General features: G+C 46.0%; 1 protein-coding gene and 1 long non-coding RNA gene across 2 annotated transcripts in view; one reads left to right on the top strand and one right to left on the bottom strand.

Annotated features, from left to right (window-relative positions):
* LOC142243978 (uncharacterized) overlaps positions 1-22,199 on the bottom strand; it is a 608,163-nt gene that overhangs the window by 396,153 nt on the left and 189,811 nt on the right. The gene's annotated exons all lie outside the window — the stretch shown is intronic.
* On the top strand, positions 12,954-21,661 carry LOC142244582 (uncharacterized). The gene is made up of 3 exons (XR_012724593.1): positions 12,954-13,059; positions 18,841-18,973; positions 20,710-21,661. It is a non-coding gene; the product is annotated as an uncharacterized LOC142244582 (long non-coding RNA).

The raw sequence follows: 22,199 nt of genomic DNA, 5'->3' as shown, positions 1-22,199 counted from the left end.
ACGCGGAACCGTAGGACCGGGGACGGGCGGTGGACCACCGGTACCGAACCGGGGAGCGAAGTGAAGCCAGCACAAACCGGCAGGGTCTGCGGACCCCGACCAGGCTTGGAGTCGCCGTTAAATAGGTCAAATCCGTCAGTGACCGGAACCCCAGGGATTTCCTAACAGCCAAGACCCGATTGAAGGCAACTGTCCAACCAGCAAAAGGAAATACAGCTAGAGTTCCAAGGGCCAGAGCCTGCGGGCAAAAGGGCTCCTCCGGCACATATACACGCTGGGGAGCGGGTTACTGGTGGGAAGCCATCAGGACCGAACATACACAAAGGTGCAGGGAAAGGCAGCCACCACCAACCGTCCGGGAGAAACCACAGCAGCCGGCTGCGGGACCCGTCCATCCAGCCGTTTGGTTTACCAGAGACTTTGCATCCATTTGTGGCTGAGTGAGTACTACCGTGCCATCCGGCACCGCGCTGCGCAGTCCAAGCGACCCTGCACCTTGCCAAGCCTGCTTCCCCGACACCTCACCGGGCCCCGGGACCACTAACCCCCTACCCACAGAGGGGAGAGAAACATCCCAGCTGCTCCCTACCATCGCTCCCGGGATCCCCGTCAATAGCAGCGGTGGTGCCCAACCTCACCACAACCTGTGGGTGGCGTCACGGACCAAATCCCCAAACCGAACTACCCCCTTTCACTCACGGGCGAGGAGAGCCGCTCAAGTCCCCGGATCCGGCCCACCGCTCGAGCCACCGAGCAGCAGCGCCGGACCCGAGCGTGGTGAGCGCAGCGCCCTGCCGCCCGCGACACTCTCCCGCTGTGAAGCACACATCGCTGTGTTTGACAGCGAAAGAGCAAAGATCTGAATGTGCAGGGAGCAGCGAGCCGGCTTCTGACAGATGCGGACGCTGGTAACCAAGTTAAATATCGGGTAACCAAGCAAAGGGCTTTGCTTGGTTACCCGATATGTACCTTAGTTACCAAGCGCAGCATTGCTTCCATTCCACGCGTCGCTTATGGCTGGTCACTGGTGAGATCTGCCTGATTGACAGCTCACCAGCAACCATGTAGCGACGCACCAGCGATCCTGACCAGGTCATATCGTGGTCGGAATCAATGGTACATCGTTTAGTGAGACGGTACCCTTAGACTCCTGCAATTAAGAGACCTTTGGTCACATGACTGTAAAGTCATCAAAGGTCCTTAAACAATCTTAACCTCGGACACTGTGCACTAAACGTATGTGTGACTGGTGCTATATACAAGCCTTATCCATGTATTTATTTTACTAAGCAATCACCCCCTCCATGGAGGATAGATGATTGTTAATCAGTATTTTTCACGTGTGCTGCCCATTCATATCTTGGGGTCCTACTGCATCCTGTATGTAGACCTGTGAGTAGCTGGTTTTTTTTCCAATTCATAGTATATTGTGGAGACATAATTTTGTGCACTAACGGGCATGTGTGGGGACATAGTACTCCGCCCTCAGAGCATGTGGGGACTTAATGCTGTGCCCTATGGTTCATATATAGGAAGTCATGCTGTGCCCTATGAGGCATGTGTGGGGACAATATTCTGTTCCCCAAGAAGCATGTGTAGGGATATAATGCTATGCTTTAAAGGGCATGAGTGGGGACATAATGCTTTGAACTTTGGGGCAGGGCATGTGGGGTGATAAAATGCAGTGCCCTAGGGAACATGTTGTGGAGATACAATGCTGTGCCCTAACGGATTGTATGGGGACATAATACTGAGCCCTATGGGGCATGTGTGGAGATATAATGCTATGTCCTAAGGGGATTGTATGGGGACATAATACTGAGCCCTATGGGGCATGTGTGGGGATATAATGCTATGTCCTAAGGGGATTGTATGGGGACATAATACTGAGCCCTATGGGGCATGTGTGGGGACATAATGCTATCTCCTAAGAGGATTGTATGGGGACATAATACTGAGCCCTATGGGGCATGTGTGGGGACATAATGCTATCTCCTAAGAGGATTGTATGGGGACATAATACTGAGCCCTATGAGGCATGTGTGGGGACATAATGCTATGTCCTAAGGTGATTGTGTGGCGCCCCAGGACCTGGTCGCCACAACAGCATTGCCCTCCCAAAGGGTTAATGCTGAGCCTGGAGGTAATTGGGAGGTCTATTGGCCAGCAAGTTTAACATCCAACGCAGTTCTCCCTCCGGCCAGCAGGGGGAGCTCTGAACCTGGAATTCCAGGGAGCATTCCTTAAGTCTGACCTGAGGGAGGAAGTAGTGTTCAGTCTGTAGAGAGAAGTGAAAGGAAGCAGACGCAGAGTGTGCTGTCCTGTGGATCTGGGGCCTGGAGCTGGAACAGCTTGGCCCAGGGAAGCAGGAGTAGCAGAGAGGCAGAGAAGAGACTCGAACATCGGAGTCTGTGGCCACCAGGGCTTAAAATACTCCCTGGTAGCCGAATCCGAAGGGCAGGAGAGCTGGAAGCACCTGGCCCATAAACAGCCCCAAGGTACAGCTGCAGCATCAGGGCCCGGTGTGGACTCCAGCAGAGAAGCACCAGAGAGGGCCTGCGCAGCCTACCACAGAGGGAAAGGGACGTACCACCGGTCCCAGCAGCAAAGAGGGCCATTGCTGGATCCAGAGAAGCAGGGTCCTATCATAGTAAATAAAGGAACAGGAGTAGGCCTCATACTCAGCTGGCCAGAAAGATCACCCCAAGTACTTCCAGGCCGACCGGATCCCCCTTCACCACCTGTGACGGTCTCCCAGGATTGGACTGTTCCTAAAGTAAAAGAGGAGAAGGTAAAGAGACTGTTTGTGCCTGGTTCTTTCATTGCCTGTCGGCCCTGCACCGTGTTAGCCACACAACACCATAGACTTTCACTAGCACTAACAGTGTCCCCGGGGCTCCGCTCCACCTGTGAGGAGCAGTACCACCATTGCTGCCGTTGCAGGCCTCACACAGCAGCGGCGGCTTAATAGCCGCAGACCACAGGTGACGTCACGAAACAAATACTTTAATTGCACTCAAGTCACCAGCCATATTAAACTGACACCCACCAGGGCCACGGAGTCGGGCCCCGCCACCACTGACAACCCCCGGACTGGTCCGGCCCGGCACCGGGTGTCCCATAGCCCTGGGGTGGGCGAGTCAATTGTGTGGGGACATAATGTTGAGCTCTAAGGGGCATGGGTTGGATCATAATGTTGTGCCCTAGCGGGATTGGGTGGGGACACAATGCTGAGACGAAAGTGGCATGTGTGGGAACATAATACTATGTAAGGAACATCATGCTCTGAGTCTGGGGGGACATCACACTGTGTTGGGACTTCATTGCGTGGGGGTGGTATGGGGACATTAAACTCTATGGGGGGCTATAAGGGTACATGCCCATGATTAATTCTTATTGTGTTTTTGACTCTGCATATTTCCGCTGTGTCAAAAACACAGCGTTTTACAGTTCAAGCAAAGTGGATGTGATTTATTGAAATCTCATGTCCTCTGTGCTTCTTTTTACACTGTGTAACCTCACCGGTGGAGCCTTTTTCCAAATGGTGCAGAGATTCTGTAGTGTCAAAAACTCAAGAAATACTGATTGTGGAAACGTAGCCTAAGTGGACCAGTGGGTTTTTGTGAGACTATAATACTATGTAAGTGGGCTATGTGGGGACCATGACAAACAGGGGCTTTGAGGGAAAACATAGTGTAGGTGGGCATCATACTGCGTAGAGGGGGTCTGTGGGAACATCATAGAGAGTGGGCGGGGTTCTCTGGGAACATTAAACTGGGTGGAGGGGGCTCTGTGGGAACATCATACTGTGTAAGGGAGGTCTGTGGGAACATCATGCGGGGTGGGAGGACCTCTGTGGGAACATTATGCGGGGTGGGAGGGCCTCTGTGGGAACATTATGCGGGGTGGGAGAGCCTCTGTGGGAACATTATACTGGGTGGAGGGGGCTCTGTGGGAACATCATACTGTGTAGGGGAGGTCTGTGGGAACATCATGCAGGGTGGGAGGGCCTCTGTTGGAACATTATACTGGGTGGAGGGGGCTCTGTTGGAACATTATACTGGGTGGAGGGGGCTCTGTGGGAACATTATACTGGGTGGAGGGGGCTCTGTGGGAACATCATACTGTGTAGGGGAGGTCTGTGGGAACATCATGCAGGGTGGGAGGGCCTCTGTGGGAACATTATACTGGGTGGAGGGGGCTCTGTGGAAACATACTGGGTGGAGGGGGCTCTGTGGGAACATCATACTGTGTAGGGGAGGTCTGTGGGAACATCATGGGGGGTGGAAGGGCCTCTGTGGGAACATTATACTGGGTGGAGGGGGCTCTGTGGAAACATTATACTGGGTGGAGGGGGCTCTGTGGAAACATTATACTGTGTAGGGGAGGTTTGTGGGAACATCATGCAGGGTGGGAGGGCCTCTGTGGGAACATTATACTGGGTGGAGGGGGCTCTGTGGGAACATCATACTGTGTAGAGGGGCTGTGTGGAGACATCGTACTGCGTGGTGGGAGGGGGTCTGTGTTAACATCATAATGTGTGTGTACATTATACAGTGTGAGGATCTTTATGGAGACATCATACTGTGTGAGGGGACTATGGGGGCACCATATTGTGTTGGGAGCGGTTGATAATGGCACAATAGGCTTTATAATAATACCGTATGTATTAACAGTAGCAGCACATCACCATACTTAATTCTGCTTAATATTAAGTGATAAAAATAGATATATAAAAGAATAATAATGAGCAATAAGTTCTGCCAGTATTTTTGGTCGTCCACAACAGTCAGGGTCTCTCATGTGGCCACTTGGGAAATGTAATTACCTGTACCTCTTATTGTGAATTAGTATTGTGACCTGGTGTGGGTAAATCCACTTGCCTTTATTCTGTGATGTTTTTATTACACTCAAAAATGATTAAAAAAAAAAGCCCAAGTCACATAAAAAAATAATAAGAAAAAATAAATAAAATAAAAAAAAAAAAAAAAAAAAAAAAGGTTATTCTCTTATCTAGCTGTAGTGGTAGAAAACAAAAAAAAAAGCTACAAAAAAATGGCCCAAAACGCGTGCTCTATTAGGGGATAATATACTGTTGCCGGCCAGGAGGAACATTCTTTATACAGTATATTCTTGATGTAATGCATGGCATCCTGGAGAATTCCTAGTAGAGTTTATTTTTCCCATACCCCTAACTAATCATGTAAACCTCCTCTGTACAAGACCTATGATCTAGATTTTCCTATTTCATCTATACATTACCCTCTGGAATCATGAATCTAAAAGTCAGGCAGCTCCTCCAGCATGTATTACATTTACAATGAGCGGCTCACAATTACATCAGCGGCCATATTGATTATATGGACGGTTCACTGGGGGATCGGCGGTGCAGTATACAGTGAAATATCCGCATTTAGGTGGGACTAATAATAGTAACATGCAGCGAGAGATTACATTATAGGGATATCATTCAGTATATTACCCGGAAAATTGTTTCCAAAACACCCAATGAGCTGCTTTACGTTTCAATGGTGCGGAGATTTTTATTTTTATTTTTTTTTAAACATTCTTGGAGAAAACTGTTGTACGGTTCCCTATGGAATTGCTCATAAAAGCCGGGGCATCGCGCCATTCCAAAAGTCTTCAATTTAATCAGACGTGTGTGATCATTCAATTTCTCCACAGCAGATCATAACGCAATCTCATATAGGCTTATACAAATCAATATCCCGGCCTGCACACATGAATAGATATTTTATCTGGAGGAATAGATTGGAGAAAGTCAGCACTGGGGAAAATGAGCCATTTTTCAGATTGAGGGTAGTCATCTATATTTTTTTTTTATTTTTTGCTCTGCCTTTGATGTGGACTGCACCAGCCAGCAAGTCTTGAGTGTGGATCATTTCATAAAAAGTGACATTTTTATTATAAATATAAGATGTCATGAATGATCTAGGTCGGTATCTGCCGCTGTGGTATCTCCCAGCTCCGGCCTGGTCATGTCAGGGGTTTATTTCTCTCTGCCTCGTTCCGGTTTCCGGGACGCTATATCTGGGTGCTGCACCTCTGGTTCAGCGCCAGTGATAGTCTATGTCTCATAGTGTGTGTAGTTGGCTCCGTTAAGGTACCCGATCTGTCCTGCCGTGCACCCTCTCCTGCCTAACCTGTGTCTGTCTGTCCTCCCCGCCCCCGTCCTGCTTGTCATACCTTTGTTTGTAGTTTGAACTTCCCGGTACTTGACTTACGCTCCCGTTCCTGACTTGGCTGTCTCTCCCTTCGGCTTTCTCTATTACTATTTGGCTCCTGACCCTTTTGCTTGCTTCTGACTCATACATTGATTTGACTTCCCGTTGCTGACTCGGCTCTCTGACTACTCTGCTGCCACCTTGTGGTGACTTTGCTGTACTACTCCCGGTCACGTCTTAGTTCAGCATTACGTTACTCTGCTGCCATCTTGTAGTGACTCCTCTGTACTACTCCGGGCAACGTCTTAGTGCAGCATGACAAGTGACATCTTCATGCAGAGCGTTCATCCATCAGGTTGCCGTGGCTCAAAATCAAGCTGATGGCCTTTAAAGAATAAAAAAAAATTAAGAGATAGGGATAGCTGATGACCTGTAATAAACTGTGGCTCATTGAGCAATCACAATAGGATGTGGCTTCCTGTGTCCTGCAACTCATCTATCGGCTTTACTGTTTAGAATGTGGCAGAGTCAGCAGAGACTAGTCGGCTAAATGACAACTTTACTATTATAGTGCTGGCGGCCAAGATGCAGCAGGAAAATTGTAATACACTGAACATAAAAAGACCAAATTTATTAAAATCACTAAAAAGAAAAATGTGTTGTCCATGAAAGCTAGTTATTAGAACTGATCTATTATTAACAAAAAAAAAAGCAGGAAAAAAAAGAGAGAGAAAGGGAATGAGAGAGGGAGGGGGAGAAACAGAAGGAGAGAAAAGAAGAAAGAGAAAGGGAAGAGAGAAAAAGAGAGAGGGGGAGAGATAAAGAGAGAGAAAAGAAAGGGAGTGAAAGAGATAGAGGGGAGAGAGAGAGCGAGGAAAGAAGAGAAAGGGAGGGTCAGAGAGGGAGGGGGGGAGAGAAAGAGAGAGAAAGAGAAAGAAAAGGTAGAAAGGGAGCGAAGGAGAGAGAGGGGGTGAGAGAAAGAAAAGGAGAGGAGTGAAAGAGGGAGGGGGAGAGAGAAAAAGAAAACAGAATAAAGAGAGAAAGGGAGAGCGAGAGGGGGGAGAGAGAAAGAAAAAGATAAAGAGTGAGGGATGGGGAGTAAAAGAGAAAGTGAGGGGGAGAGAGAAAGAAAGGGAGGGGTGAGAGAGAGAAAGAGAAAGAAAAGAAAGGGAGAGGGAGAGATAGAGGGGGAGAGAGCGTGACAAAAGAAGAAAGAAGGGGAGAATAAGAGAGAGAGAGAAAGAGAGAGACAAAGAAAAGAAGAAAGAAAGAAAAAGGAGTAAACCACAGCACAAACAAATTTACTTTAAAAAGTAATAAAAATGTTTGCATAAATTACATTTTGAGGCGAATGGGTAGATCAAAAGGACAGTAGTGCATCGTAATTTATTGTATGGAGTGGGGGGGGGGGGGACTGTGGGGCATCATGCTGAGAGAGTGTGTGTGTGTGTGTGTGTGTGTGGTGGGTGAAGGGTATGTGCGCACTAGGCGTTTTTTTCACGCTGCGTTTTAAGGCCCTGTGCCCACAGGGCGTTTTTACAGCGTTTTTTCTAGCGTTTTTCATTGCTTTTTTTAATCAATAAAAGCAAGGAAAAAGCATCCCAGCAAAGTCTATGAGAATCGGGACTTGCTGTGCCCACGTTGCTTCTTTTTCAGTTGCTTTTTTTCTTGCTGAAAAAAGAAGCAACATGTCAATTGTTTTAGCGTTTTTTCCTGCTTTTTTCCCCAATTGACTTCAATGGAGTCAGGGAAAAAAGCAAGAAAAAACGCATGTGTAATGCCCACGTTGCTTTATATTTTATGCGTTTGGGCGTTTTTAGGGAGAAAAGAAAGCTATGGCTATGTAGATTCCTTGATAGAAGAAAGCCACATAGCCAGCGTTGGCAGCTGTTATCTTATCTCCCATTGTTTACCGCGACACCTCTGCAGGGAACCCCGCTGACATCACAAGGTAAAGAGTTCATCACAGCGGGGGATCTCCAGGAAATACCCTAGTAATCCTCCTGCATGAATTGTATTCATCTCCTGACATCCCCGAACTTATACAGCGAGGTGTCGCGGTAAACAATGCATGGACCGCCGCTGATGTCACAATGTAAAGAGTTCATCCCAGCGGGGATCTCCAAGAATGTGGGCGGCATTGCTCGGTAATCCCCCTGCATGAATTGTATTCACCTTGTGACATCCCTGAACTTCCCTGCAGCGACATGTCGCGGTAAACAATGCAGGGACCCCCGCTGACGTCACAAGGTGAATAGTTCATCCCAGCGGGGGATCTCCAGGAAAGCCCCCGGTAATTCTCCGGCATGAATTGAATTCACCTCCTGACATCACCGGACTTCCCTGCAAAGAGATGTCGCGGTAAAACACCGCAAGAATACTGAATGCCCGATGCACAGCCTATGCCACATAAATGCAGGCAACCCCCGCTGACGTCAAGGTGAACCCCGAAAAACCCCGGTGATCCTCCTGCATGAACTGTGTTCACCTTGTGCCGTGCACCAGACATTCAGTATTCTTGCAGTGTTTTACCAACACCACTCTACAGGGAGGTCCGGGGATGTCACAAGGTGAATACAGTTCATGTAGGAGGATCACCGGGGTTTCCTGGAGATCCGCTGCTGGGATGAACTCTTCACCTTACTCACCTCTCTGCAGTCTCCTGGGTCACGTCCCATGGGCTCCAGGACCCGCCGGTAAGCAGCTGATTACGTCCATCGGTGAAAAGCCTGCCGGCTTTTTAATAAACAGATGATGAATCAGCTGATCTTCCCTGGACGTAAACGATCGGGTGATAGCATCAGCTGCTTACCAGCGGGTCCTGGAGCCCATGGGACTTTTAGACAATCAGCTGATGTGTAATCTGTTTCAGGTCCTTGAACCTGTGTCAGGTTCAAAGACCTGAATCCAATATCATCTGATCAGAAGGCAAACCGATCAGATGATGTGTCATCATCTGATCAGTTTGCCTTTCAATCAGATGATATTGGATCCGGATTGGACACCGCGGGACCCTCGACCCAGGACTACGGCGGAGGGGGGTTCTTTAGTTCAATAAAGATGGAGTCACTAATTGTGTTGTGTTTTATTTCTAATAAAAAATATTTTTCTCTGTGTTGTGTTTTTTTTATCTTTACTAGAAATTCATGGCGGCTATGTCTAATATTGGCGTGACACCATGAATTTCAGGCTTAGGGCCAGCTGATAATACAAAGCTGGCCCTAACCCCATTATTACCCAGTGAGCCACCCGATACCAGGGCCGCTGGAAGAGTTGGATACAGCACCAGAAGATGGCGCTTCCTATGAATGCGCCATTTTCTGGGGCAGCTGCGGACTGCAATTCGCAGTGGGGGGGGGGGGCCCAGAAAGCTTGGGCCACCCTGTACTGCGGATTCCAGTCCCCAGCTGCCTAGTTGTACCTGGCTGGACACATAAATTGGGCGAAGCCCATGTCGTTTTTTTTATTATTATTTTATGAAATTCATGAAATAATTAAAAAAAGGGCTTCCCTATATTTTTGGTTCCCAGCTGGGTACAAATAGGCAGCTGGGGGTTGGAGGCCACCCATACCTGCCTGCTGTACCTGGCTGGCATACAAAAATATGGCGAAGCCCATGTCGATTTTTTTTTTAATTCATTAAAAAAAGAACAAAAAAAACAAACACATAACCCAAAAGGGTTAGGGGTAAAAAAAATGCTTAGGCTCTCGCTGCATTTTCTATTGCTAGGGTAACTTAAACAGCTACTGGCTGCTAACCCCTCCTGCTTGGTGTTACCTTCACTGGCAATGAAAAATCCAGTTAAGCCCTTTTTTCTTGAGTTTTTTTGCCAAAAAATTAAAAAAAAAATTCCATGGGCTTAGCCTAATTTTTGTGTCCAGCCAGGTACAACCAGACAGCTGAGGACTGGAAACCGCAATGCTGAGTGGCCCAAGCTTTCTGGGCCACCCGCTGTGTATTGCAGTCCGCAGCTGCCCCAGAAAATGGTGCTTTCATAGAAGCGCCATCTTTTGGCGCTGTATCCAACTCTTTCAGTGGACATGGTGCCAGGTGGCACGCTGGGTAATAAGGGGTTAATACCAGCTTTGTTTTACCAGCTGGTATTAAGCCCGAGATTCTTAATGTGAAGCCAAGTTTGACTTCGATATTAAGAATCTCCAATAAAGGGTTAAAAAAAAACACCACACAAAAAAAACTTTATTAAAAATAAATACACAGACACACTTAGGGACTCCATCTTTATTACTCCCTCTCACCCCTCCTCAATCCTGGTCTTCTGTCACCGATCTAGCTCTGCTATATCAGAAAGCACGGGGGAGGAAGAACACTTCAAATCCCTGTGCTGTCTAATCACTCAATGAGTTAGCAGAGACTGCAGGTTGGTAAGCGGTGACATCACCGCTACCACCGTTGCCATAGTAACCTAATGAGCAGGTTGCTATAGCAACGGTGATCTCCAAGCACCTGATTCCCGGCACCGCTATTCACCTGCATGAGCCGGTAAATAGCGGTGCTGGTAAACGATCTAATAGATCATCATTTTCCTGTCACTTTTATTCCAAAATGGAGATTGAAAAAAATGGGCTGAACAAGGAAATTATATCAGAACACCTTTTTTTCACATCCAACTTTAATGAGCTGAAACAAGCATTCAATAGTAACAAAAAAGCATGAAAAGAAGCATGAAAAAAAGCAGGAAAAAAAGCATGAAAGCATGAAAAAAAGCAGGGAAAAAAGCATTAAAAGAAGCATGAAAAGAAGAATGAAAAAAAGCAAGAAAAAAAGCATGAAAAAAAGCATGAAAGCATGAAAAGAAGCATGAAAAAAAGCATGAAAGCATGAAAAGAAGCACAGAAAAAAGCAGCTTTTTTTGTGCTGAAAAAAAAGCACCGTGGGCACAGGGCCTAATGTGCTTTTTTGTCTCAAAAAACGCACCCGCGGCTAAAAAAAACGCGACAAAAACGCATGCGTTTTTGCCGCGATTTGGTGCGTTTTTTGCTGCGTTTTTGCTCACTGCGTTTTTAATCAGTGCAGAATGCCATTAAAGATTGTTGATGAAAAAAAAAAAAAGGTCTGATGTCATTTCCTTCTTCAAAATGTTCATTGTATGCAGGAGTCACTAGAGATAAAGATAGCGCTATGAGAAGCACCCGTGGCACAATTTTTTAATAGAAGAAAAAGGAAAACTAAGTCAAGACTCCACAATAAAACAAGATACAAATGACATAAATCAACCAAATATTAAGCATGTAAATCCAAGAAATCTAAGGAGTAATTTTTACCCATTGCATCATAAAGGGTCCCACATCGAGACATTTCAGCAATTAGTACTAAAGGACATTAGATCCCTCCCGAATCAAAAAATGAAAATTAACCTCACAAAAAATGAACAAAAAGCTATAATTACATTACAAAAAAATAAAAATATTATTATAAAAAGAGCAGATAAAGGGGGAGGGATAGTAGTTATGGATAGGACCTGGTACCATGAGGAGGGCAAGAAAATCTTAAGTGATAAGGATTATTATATATCCCTAGATAAGGACCCCTCAATCCAAATTCTAAAGGAATACGGTATGATCATAAAAGATGCTTCACAACAAGGAATACTAAACAAAAAAGAGAAAAAAAATCTCGACATCATTAATTATTCAGTGCCATTTTTTTATTTTCTACCAAAAATACATAAAGATCCGTTAAATCCACCAGGACGCCCAATAATTTCAGGGGTTAATTCCATAACCAGCAACCTATCCCACTTTGTGGACTTATTCTTACAAGAATATGTGTTAAAGTTAGAGTCCTATTTAAAGGACTCAACACAATTGATTAGGGAACTATTAGCTTTACCCCCTCTAAAAAACAGCTTACTTCTTACAATGGATGTCAGCTCTCTGTATAATAATATAACACATTGTAGGGGCTTGTCAGCCATTGAAAAAACACTATTAAATGACAGGGAAATCTCAACACCCCAACGGAAATTTATAATAAAGGCGATACAATTTATCCTAGAGAACAATGTGTTCACTTTTGAGGGTGACTTCTTTAAACAAGTTAGAGGCTGCGCGATGGGGACGCGTTTCGCACCCAGTTATGCCAACATCTTTATGGGTGCATTTGAATCCATCTCCATCGGGCAATCCAAATATAAGGAAAATATAATACATTATCGTCGATTTATTGACGATCTGTTCATCATATGGAAGGGCCCCCCTGAGAAATTACTGGGCTTCGTAGAGGATATTAATAAGAATGAATGGGGCTTATCATTCACGGCTACCTATTCTAATAAAACTATCCAATTCCTAGATCTACAAATTAATTTACCGTATTTTTCGCTTTATAAGACGCACTTTTGTTCCCCCAAATTTTGGGGGAAAGTAGGGGGTGCGTCTTATAATCCGAATATACGGGGGGGTGTACATATATATATACACACACACTACAGAGTCCAGGGGAGGTGGTGGCAGCTCTTGAGCGGTGCTGTGGGGCAGGTGACAGCTTCTCCTGCTCCCGCTCATATAATATGCACAGCCGCTGTCCAGCAGTGTGGTGCTGAAACTGCATCACGCTGAGGGGCTGGAGCAGCGGTGCATATTATATCTGCCTGCCCCCCTGTGATCGCACATGCCCCCTCCCCCTGTGTTAGCTATGGCCCCCGTGCTGCTACCCATAGTAAAATAAAAAACTTTTTACTCACCTCCTCCAGCGCTGATCTCCGGTCTCCTGCTGCTGCTGTCTGTGATAAGGCAAGCAGAGATGATATCACTCTGCCGTGCCGATCACATGACCGGCCGAGAACCAGGAAATGCAGGAGGCCGGAGTTCAACCCCGAGGAGGGGGACACGATAGACCACAGTGCTGGAGAGGGTAAGGAAACAGTTTATTTTACTAAAAGCAGCAGCATGTGTGCAGCCACAGGGGGGGGGCCGTGTGTGCAGTCACAGGGGGGGGCCGTGTGTGCAGTCACAGGGGGGGGCCGTGTGTGCAGTCACAGGGGGGGCCGTGTGTGCAGCCACAGGGGGGGGCCGTGTGTGCAGCCACAGGGGGGGGCCGTGTGTGCAGCCACAGGGGGGGGCCGTGTGTGCAGCCACAGGGGGGGGGCCGTGTGTGCAGCCACAGGGGGGGGGCCGTGTGTGCAGTCACAGGGGGGGGCCGTGTGTGCAGTCACAGGGGGGGGCCGTGTGTGCAGTCACAGGGGGGGGCCGTGTGTGCAGCCACAGGGGGGGGCCGTGTGTGCAGCCACAGGGGGGGGCCGTGTGTGCAGCCACAGGGGGGGGGGCCGTGTGTGCAGCCACAGGGGGGGGCCGTGTGTGCAGTCACAGGGGGGGCCGTGTGTGCAGCCACAGGGGGGGGGCCGTGTGTGCAGCCACAGGGGGGGGCCGTGTGTGCAGCCACAGGGGGGGGGCCGTGTGTGCAGTCACAGGGGGGGCCGTGTGTGCAGCCACAGGGGGGGGCCGTGTGTGCAGCCACAGGGGGGGGGCCGTGTGTGCAGCCACAGGGGGGGGGGCCGTGTGTGCAGCCACAGGGGGGGGGCCGTGTGTGCAGTCACAGGGGGGGGGCCGTGTGTGCAGCCACAGGGGGGGGGCCGTGTGTGCAGCCACAGGGGGGGGGCCGTGTGTGCAGCCACAGGGGGGGGGCCGTGTGTGCAGCCACAGGGGGGGGCCGTGTGTGCAGCCACAGGGGGGGGCCGTGTGTGCAGCCACAGGGGGGGGGCCGTGTGTGCAGTCACAGGGGGGGGGCCGTGTGTGCAGTCACAGGGGGGGGGCCGTGTGTGCAGTCACAGGGGGGGGGCCGTGTGTGCAGCCACGGGGGGGGGCCGTGTGTGCAGTCACAGGGGGGGGGGCCGTGTGTGCAGTCACAGGGGGGGGCCGTGTGTGCAGTCACAGGGGGGGGGCCGTGTGTGCAGCCACAGGGGGGGGGGCCGTGTGTGCAGCCACAGGGGGGGGCCGTGTGTGCAGCCACAGGGGGGGGGCCGTGTGTGCAGCCACAGGGGAGGGGCCGTGTGTGCAGCCACAGGGGGGGGCCGTGTGTGCAGCCACAGGGGGGGGCCGTGTGTGCAGCCACAGGGGGGGGGGCCGTGTGTGCAGCCACAGGGGGGGGGCCGTGTGTGCAGCCACAGGGGGGGGGCCGTGTGTGCAGCCACAGGGGGGGCCATGTGTGCAGCCACAGGGGGGGGGCCATGTGTGCAGCCACAGGGGGGCCGTGTGTGCAGCGACAGTGGGCCATGTGTGCCGCCACAGTGGGCCGTGTGCCAGCCATAGGGGACATGTGGCACCACTGGGGGACGTGTGCCAGCACAAGGGGGCTATATTCAATATAAGGTGGCCATATACAGATTAAGGGGGCTAATTTTAGGATGGGGGGCTATGAGGGACATATACCCTATATGATTTGTTAGACGGACACTGGCATTATAAGACGGACCCAATTTATTAAAAAATTCTCTATTCCTTCACCAAATTTGGGGGTGCGTCTTATAATCAGGTGCGTCTTATAAAGCGAAAAATAATTAATATGAATTCTAATGAATGAATTAGGATTAATCACAACATCCACACATTTTAAACCAGTGGATGTGAATAGCTATTTACAATATAATAGCGGACATCTACCTAGATGGATTAAGAATATACCGTATGGGCAATACAGAAGAATTAGAAAAAATTGCACAGCAGATATTGATTATAACAAAGAATGCAAAATCCTCAAACATAGATTTCTTGAAAAAAGATACCCCAAGAAACTAATACAGGATGCCTATGAGAAAGCAAACTCCCTAACTCAGGAAATATGTGTACAACCAAAGCAAATGGATGCCCCTAAAAAAGATGAAAAATCCAAATTATCTAGATGGAGCCTTGTCACCACATATTGTCAACCCAGAACTCAAATTGAGAGATTGATTAATAAATACTGGTTTATATTAAAAGGAGACCCCATACTAACAGACTATATACCACAAAAACCAATTATTATATATAAAAGAAACAAGAATTTAGGCAATTTAATTGCACCAAGTAATACCCTTCTGAAACCAATAACCGTTAATATTAATAATCCTAATACATGGGGCTGCTACCCATGCCAGACATCAAGATGTTTATGCTGTCAGGTAATCACAAAAAATAAAAAAACCTTCATGTCAAAAACTACAAAAGAAGTGTTTATAATAAAACAGAGATATGACTGTTATTCTACATATATAATTTACCTGATCGAGTGCCCGTGCGGTACCCAATATGTGGGAAGAACCATTCAGGAAATGCATGCACGCTTGAATAAACATCGATATAATATAAAAAACGGTTACCCCTTACATAGTATTTCAAGACACTATAATAGTGTGCATAATAAAAATCCAATGATGAAACTTACTATCATAGACTCTGTGGATAAGAAAGATCCACAAGCAATAATTAAACTCACTAAAAGGGAAAGTTATTGGATCTTCAAATTGGGCACTTTGACCCCTGAAGGTCACAATATAATGATAGATAACGTTGCAAAATAATAAAAATATTAATTAATACCTGGGGTAAACATATACGCATATAGGCAAGTGTATATAAGACTACAGATGTGTGCGCATATGAATACATATATATATATATAAGAAAATAAACTTAATTTATTTAAACAAACAAAAAGATAAAAAAGTAATTAAAAATGAAATTATCATACAAAATAGATTAAAAATAAATTTTATGCATATTTCTGGGAAATATTTGAATATAAATCTATGAAAGAATTAATAATAATACTAGCATTATCATAAAAATGAATAATGGTAATTTATAATGCTAAAGATTAACACTGAATTTGTACGTGTATGGGTTATATGTATCCATATGCATATGTTTATATATGAAGATATATGTGTAAATATATGTAGATAAGGTTATGAAGGTTTCTTTAACTAATATATATAAAAACTAACATAAATTCTTTTTAATATAGTGTATAGAGATAAATTAGGAGGTTCCTGTCCTTTTTAGTTATTAATGGTATACGTTTACACAGATGTATATATTTTATATGTTTTTTTAAGATAACAATAGTCCAGACTATCTTAAATATTCTTATAGTTTTTATATTATTTTATATCCGACTCTACTTAATTTTTATATTTTAATTAATTACTTTTACTATAAAAAACACAGTTTTACTTGATATAAAAAATACAGTTTTACTTGGTATTAAAAGGGTTAAAATTGTCTGAACAAAGACACACCCTTAAGCCCCATCAAAGAGGCCGTTTTATCTATAAATTTGAAGTGTACTGGCTCTTGCTACACCTGAGGAAAGCAGTATATTCCTGCTGAAACGCGTAGTGTTAACAAGAGCTTTATTTTATCTGACTTAGACTGTCACAAATAAAGCATAATTCATTCACAAAGATAACCTGAGTTAATAGATCTATTACTAGCGCTAAAAAAGACCGGCTTCATCTATTCTCCATTGTATGCAGGAGAGCAGACAGACAGCTGCAGAACTAGTGTATGCAGGAGAGCAGACAGCAGCTGGAGAACTACAAGGCTCAGCATCCTCCATTCACTAGTGTATGCAGGAGAGCAGACAGCAGCTGCAGAACTACAAGGCTCAGCATCCTCCATCCAGGACTGTATGCAGTTTTTTGCCCAAAAAGAAAAAAAAAATGACATGGGCTTCGCCATATTTTTGTATGCTAGCCGGGTACAGCAGGCAGGTACGGGCTGCCCCCAACCCCCAGCTGCCTATTTGTACCCGGCTGGGAACCAAAAATATAGAGAAGCCCTTTTTTTTTTAATTATTTCATGAATTTCATGAAATAATTAAAAAAAAAAAATGACGTGAGCTTCGCCTAATTTTTGAGTCCAGCCGGGTACAACTAGGCAGCTGGGGATTGGAATCCACAGTGCAGGGTGCCCATGCTTTCTGGGCACCCCCACTGCGAATTGCAGTCCGCAGCCACCCCAGAAAATGGCGCTTTCATAGAAGCGCCATCTTCTGGTGCTGTATCCAACTCTTCTAGCTGCCCTGATGCCGGGTGGCTAGCTAGGTAATAATGGAGTTAGGGCTAGCTGTATATTATCAGCTAGCCCTAAGCCCGAAATTCATGGTGTCACGCCAATATTAGACATGGCCACCATGAATTTCTAGTAATGATAAAAAAAAAAACACAACACACAGAAAAATATTTTTATTAGAAATAAAAACACAACACAATTAGTGACTCCATCTTTATTGAAATAAAGAACCCCCCTCCGCAGTAATCCTGGGTCAGGGTCCCACGCCGTCCAATCTGGATCCAATATCATCTGATCGGTTTGCTGGAAGGCAAAGCGATCAGATGATGTGTCAGGATCAAGTGCCTGAATCCCATCACACATCAGCTGATTGTATAAAAGCCGATTATACAATCAGCTGATGCATCAGTGCAAAAAAAAAAAAATAATACTCACTTATGTGCTGTGCTGATTACCGGCAGCTCCTGGAGCGATCGATTGGACAGGAGTCTGATCCCGTCCGATCGCAGCAGCAGCTGCCGGTAATCAGCTGATGAAGTCCCCTGACGGCAGGATCAGCTGATAGCCGGCCGGGCGCGAAAAAGCCGGCGAGACTACGATCAGCTGATGCGTCAGGTGACTGCATCAGGTGATCCACCGCCAGGTCCTGTAAGCAAGGTCCTGCCCTGGGGAGACTGCACACAGCCAGAGCGGCGGGACCGAGACAGGGGCTGGAAGCAGGCATGGCACCGGGACCCTGCAGACAGGTGAGTATATATGACATTTTTTTTTTCTACTGTTCACTTTTGTTTTCGCCGCTGCCTCCACCTCCCGCCCAGACATGGCGCCGCACGGAGCTGACATGCACAGGACGGGAGGTGGAAGCGGCGGTGACGGTACCGGGAGGATTCATGCTTCTGTGTTTACCAACAGAAGGAATCCTCTTCCTGTACACGTCACTTTACTGCCCACCCCTTGCGTTTATAGCTGCGTTTTTAGTCATAGAAACGCAGCTATATGCGTTTTTCATTGCGTTGTTGAACATTCATTGAACTCAATGGGTGAAAAACGCAGTGAAAAACGCAGAAATAATTGACATGCTGCATTTTTGTGGTCACCACAAAAACGCAGCTACAAAAAAACGCTGTGTGAGGACAGCACTTCTGAAAACCCATAGAAATTGCTGGGGAAGCAATGTCACTGCGTTTTCAGCACAAAAACGCGGTAAAAAACGCCGCTAAAAACGCGGCAAAAACGCCTAGTGCGCACATACCCTAAGAGTACCATACTGTCTGCAGGAATGCAAGCCAAGTTTGGAAGAGGTCCCTGACTGCAGATGGAAGTGGATCTGGTGTAATTTAACATCATTGCCTCTCTTTTCACTGTTTTGGGGTTATCTGTGGCTTATGGGTTAAATGTGGGCATAAAGAAGTGAGGGTAAGTGGGGTAAGCTTGTTGCTCCTCCATGAAACATGCAATGGAACACTGGTTATAATGGATCTTGTCCCTCTAGATCACGCTGTCCGACATCATGCATAATGTTTTGGTACCTTCTGTGCACCTGTCGGCCCCTTTCTGGTACCTGTTGATAGAGCTCCATGCACTCGCTCCCCTTGCTATATATGGTTCTTCATGTTTTGCTGATATGGTTCTCTTGTTTTAGTGGAATAATTCAAGTCACAGCTGGCAGTTTCTAAAAGAAACGGTTGGAGAATATTGAATTGAGGATGGACTTGTCCTCTGGGAGTCCGGTGGTGTATAAAGTCTCGGTTTCTGGATGTTAAACATGTTATAAGGTATGTTAGATACTTGAACAAAATGCACATCTCCATTTTTATAATCTCATCACATAGGATTGCCACTCCATAATAGCATTTAAGAAATCAGACAGAACAGGAGCGTTTAGAAGCAAATTACAAAAGTTTATTAGAGTTAATTCCATAGCATTATTTAAAACATGAAACAGACAGTTTAAAAGTTTGTGCTGAAAGGGGGAAAGAACACCCATGAAAAGTGGGACTACAAGGCGAGCTCATAAATCTATCAAAGGTATAGGGTATTTCGTGGCCAGACAAGCTCAAATAATGAGCTGAAAGTAGAAGGAAAATATCCAGAGCCTTAGGCCATACACTCACCCATTGTAGTAGAGCCTCGCACCTGCGTCTCACAATTCAGAAGGACCCAACCGACGCACGTTTCGCATTGTATATCGCAGCTTCCTCAGGGCGGGTTAGAAATCTCAAATCCGAGACCGAGGGAGTTCGGGGACCAGCTCAATGACAACACATACAATATCAAATTGACTTTTTGTCATAGTGCAAGGGAAATCGATTTTCTAGATATTAGAATCTCAGTGGATGGAGCGATGGCTTTACAGACGGATGTTTTTAGGAAGCCGACGTCTGTGAACTCATTGCTCCATGCCACTTCAGCACATACTAATTCAACTATTTCGGCTATCCCGGTTGGGCAGTACCTTAGGATCAAGCGGATTTGCTCTCAAGAGAACTCCTTTCATGACCAAGCAGATGATTTAAGGATGAGATTTAAGGCAAGGGGATATAGTGATCGTTGTGTTAAGAGGGCATACCAGCGAGCAAACATGGCCCCCCGCGACGAGTTATTGCGTGAAGGAGGTGGACGAACTAAAAGGGCATTACAGAATGAATCTCAAAACATTAGATTCATCTCAACATTTAATGAGAAGTGGAATGACATGAAACAAATTTTTAAAAAATATTGGCATGTCCTCCAATCAGATCCCTCCATCAAATCATTCTTACCAGAGGTGCCTATGATGACTGCAAGACGTTGCAGAAATCTGAGAGATATATTGGTGAAAAGCCATTATGTTGCCCCACAGAAGGAATACATTTTTGGATTGCCTGGTCCGGTTCATGGCTGTTTTCCGTGTGGCCGTTGCCTTTCCTGCCCTAATGTGTCTCGCTGCTCGGAGTTTATGACCAGTGATGGTATGAAAACCTATTCTATTAGGGAACATATTTCATGTGATACCGTCAACGTGATATACTACGCCACTTGTGGCTGCAATAAGATCTACATTGGTCTTACATCGAGAGAACTGAGAGTTAGGATTAGAGAGCATGTGAGGGACATTGTGGCGGCAAAGACAGCGACCGATATTACAACACTGAAAACCATCCCTCGCCACTTTAGGCAATTTCATTCATGTGATCCCAAGACATTTATGGCAAGAGGGATTGATGTGATCCATCTAGGAATAAGGGGTGGGAATTTTAAAAAATTGTTGGCGCAGAAAGAAATGAGATGGATCATTATGTTAAATACTGTTGCCCCTATTGGGCTGAATGAAGCAGTTAATTTCGCACCTTTTTTATGAAAATACTAGTTACAAAATCCCCCTTTCCTGAATTCCTATGATTTATACTACAGCATATTTTCCCGTGTCAAAAGAAAAGAATTTTTAAATTTGTATTTTTAAATGTTGGTCTTTTTTAATTATTGTGCTATATGTTTTCTAAAACCATGTCTTCTCAATCCTGACTTATAGGATCTATAGTGTGGCTCAGACACGGAATGGTGTTGAGTGTGTAATGAGGAGAAAATAATATGAAAATAAAGGGAAGAATGAGAGAGATAAAAAATATGAGAGCAACATCTGACTACGATCAACTGAGGAGAACCAGAAATTGATGTATTTTTCCTATGACAAATGTTTTCTTTTACTTATCTCCCATTTTAATATATGTCCACACTCTATATGAATTGAATATCTCCACTGTTCCATGCTGTGGTTACGGATATGTCCTTGATTATATCTATTAAGTTCTTATTGGTATATGCAGAGTTAACGGTAGAATTATATATCGATCTGCAGTACTTTGTTTTCATGTCCTGTGGGATCGTGGTGCGCATGCCCGTCATGGGTACAATTCGTCCCTCCGCCTTGCCCGGCGCATCTATGATGAGGGTAAAAATGACGTATGGCGTCCATGACGACCTGGATTTCCGGGTGTCTCCCTTTTACATATTGCCGGGCAGGGCGGAAGTGGACGTCTTGTCTGTGATGCGCATGCGCCGCTATTGCGATCCCTGTTGATGGACATGTGGGATGACCAATGGGAACGCGCTTTAAATATATATAAGTTCCGGTCTCGGATTTGAGATTTCTAACCCGCCCTGAGGAAGCTGCGATATACAATGCGAAACGTGCGTCGGTTGGGTCCTTCTGAATTGTGAGACGCAGGTGCGAGGCTCTACTACAATGGGTGAGTGTATGGCCTAAGGCTCTGGATATTTTCCTTCTACTTTCAGCTCATTATTTGAGCTTGTCTGGCCACGAAATACCCTATACCTTTGATAGATTTATGAGCTCGCCTTGTAGTCCCACTTTTCATGGGTGTTCTTTCCCCCTTTCAGCACAAACTTTTAAACTGTCTGTTTCATGTTTTAAATAATGCTATGGAATTAACTCTAATAAACTTTTGTAATTTGCTTCTAAACGCTCCTGTTCTGTCTGATTTCTTAAATGTTATAAGGTATAAAAAAAATAGTTGATATATAAAAAAAAAAAAATAATAATAAAGCTGTCGCCGACCCCATCCAATAAAAAGGGTATGTTTCTGTATCTTATTGGACGTAGGTGAATGGTATATCTGACATCAAAGGAGGATTGTGGGGACATTATACCTTTTATGAAGGTGGGGAGATATGGGGCATCATAATGTGTGTGTGTGTGTGTGGTGGAGAATTGGTTGGCATCATACCAAAGGGGCACTGAGGGGGTACCCTACTGTGCAGAGGACTGTGGAGGGAATCATACTGTGGGTGGGGGATTATGTGGGGAATTATGTGGGGAATCATACTGTGTGTGGGGGATTATGTGGGGAATCATACTGTGTGTGGGGGATTATGTGGGGAATTATGTGGGGAATCATACTGTGTGTGGGGGATTATATGGGGAATCATACTGTGTGGGGTGGAAACATTGGCGCATCATAAAGGGTATGTGAAGGGGGGAGTTATAAGGCCGCATATTGT

Source organism: Anomaloglossus baeobatrachus, chromosome 6 (assembly GCF_048569485.1).
Source record: "Anomaloglossus baeobatrachus isolate aAnoBae1 chromosome 6, aAnoBae1.hap1, whole genome shotgun sequence".
NCBI lineage: Eukaryota > Metazoa > Chordata > Amphibia > Anura > Aromobatidae > Anomaloglossus > Anomaloglossus baeobatrachus.
Note: the sequence above shows the minus strand (reverse complement) of the source record. Positions and strands in the feature narration are given on the sequence as shown.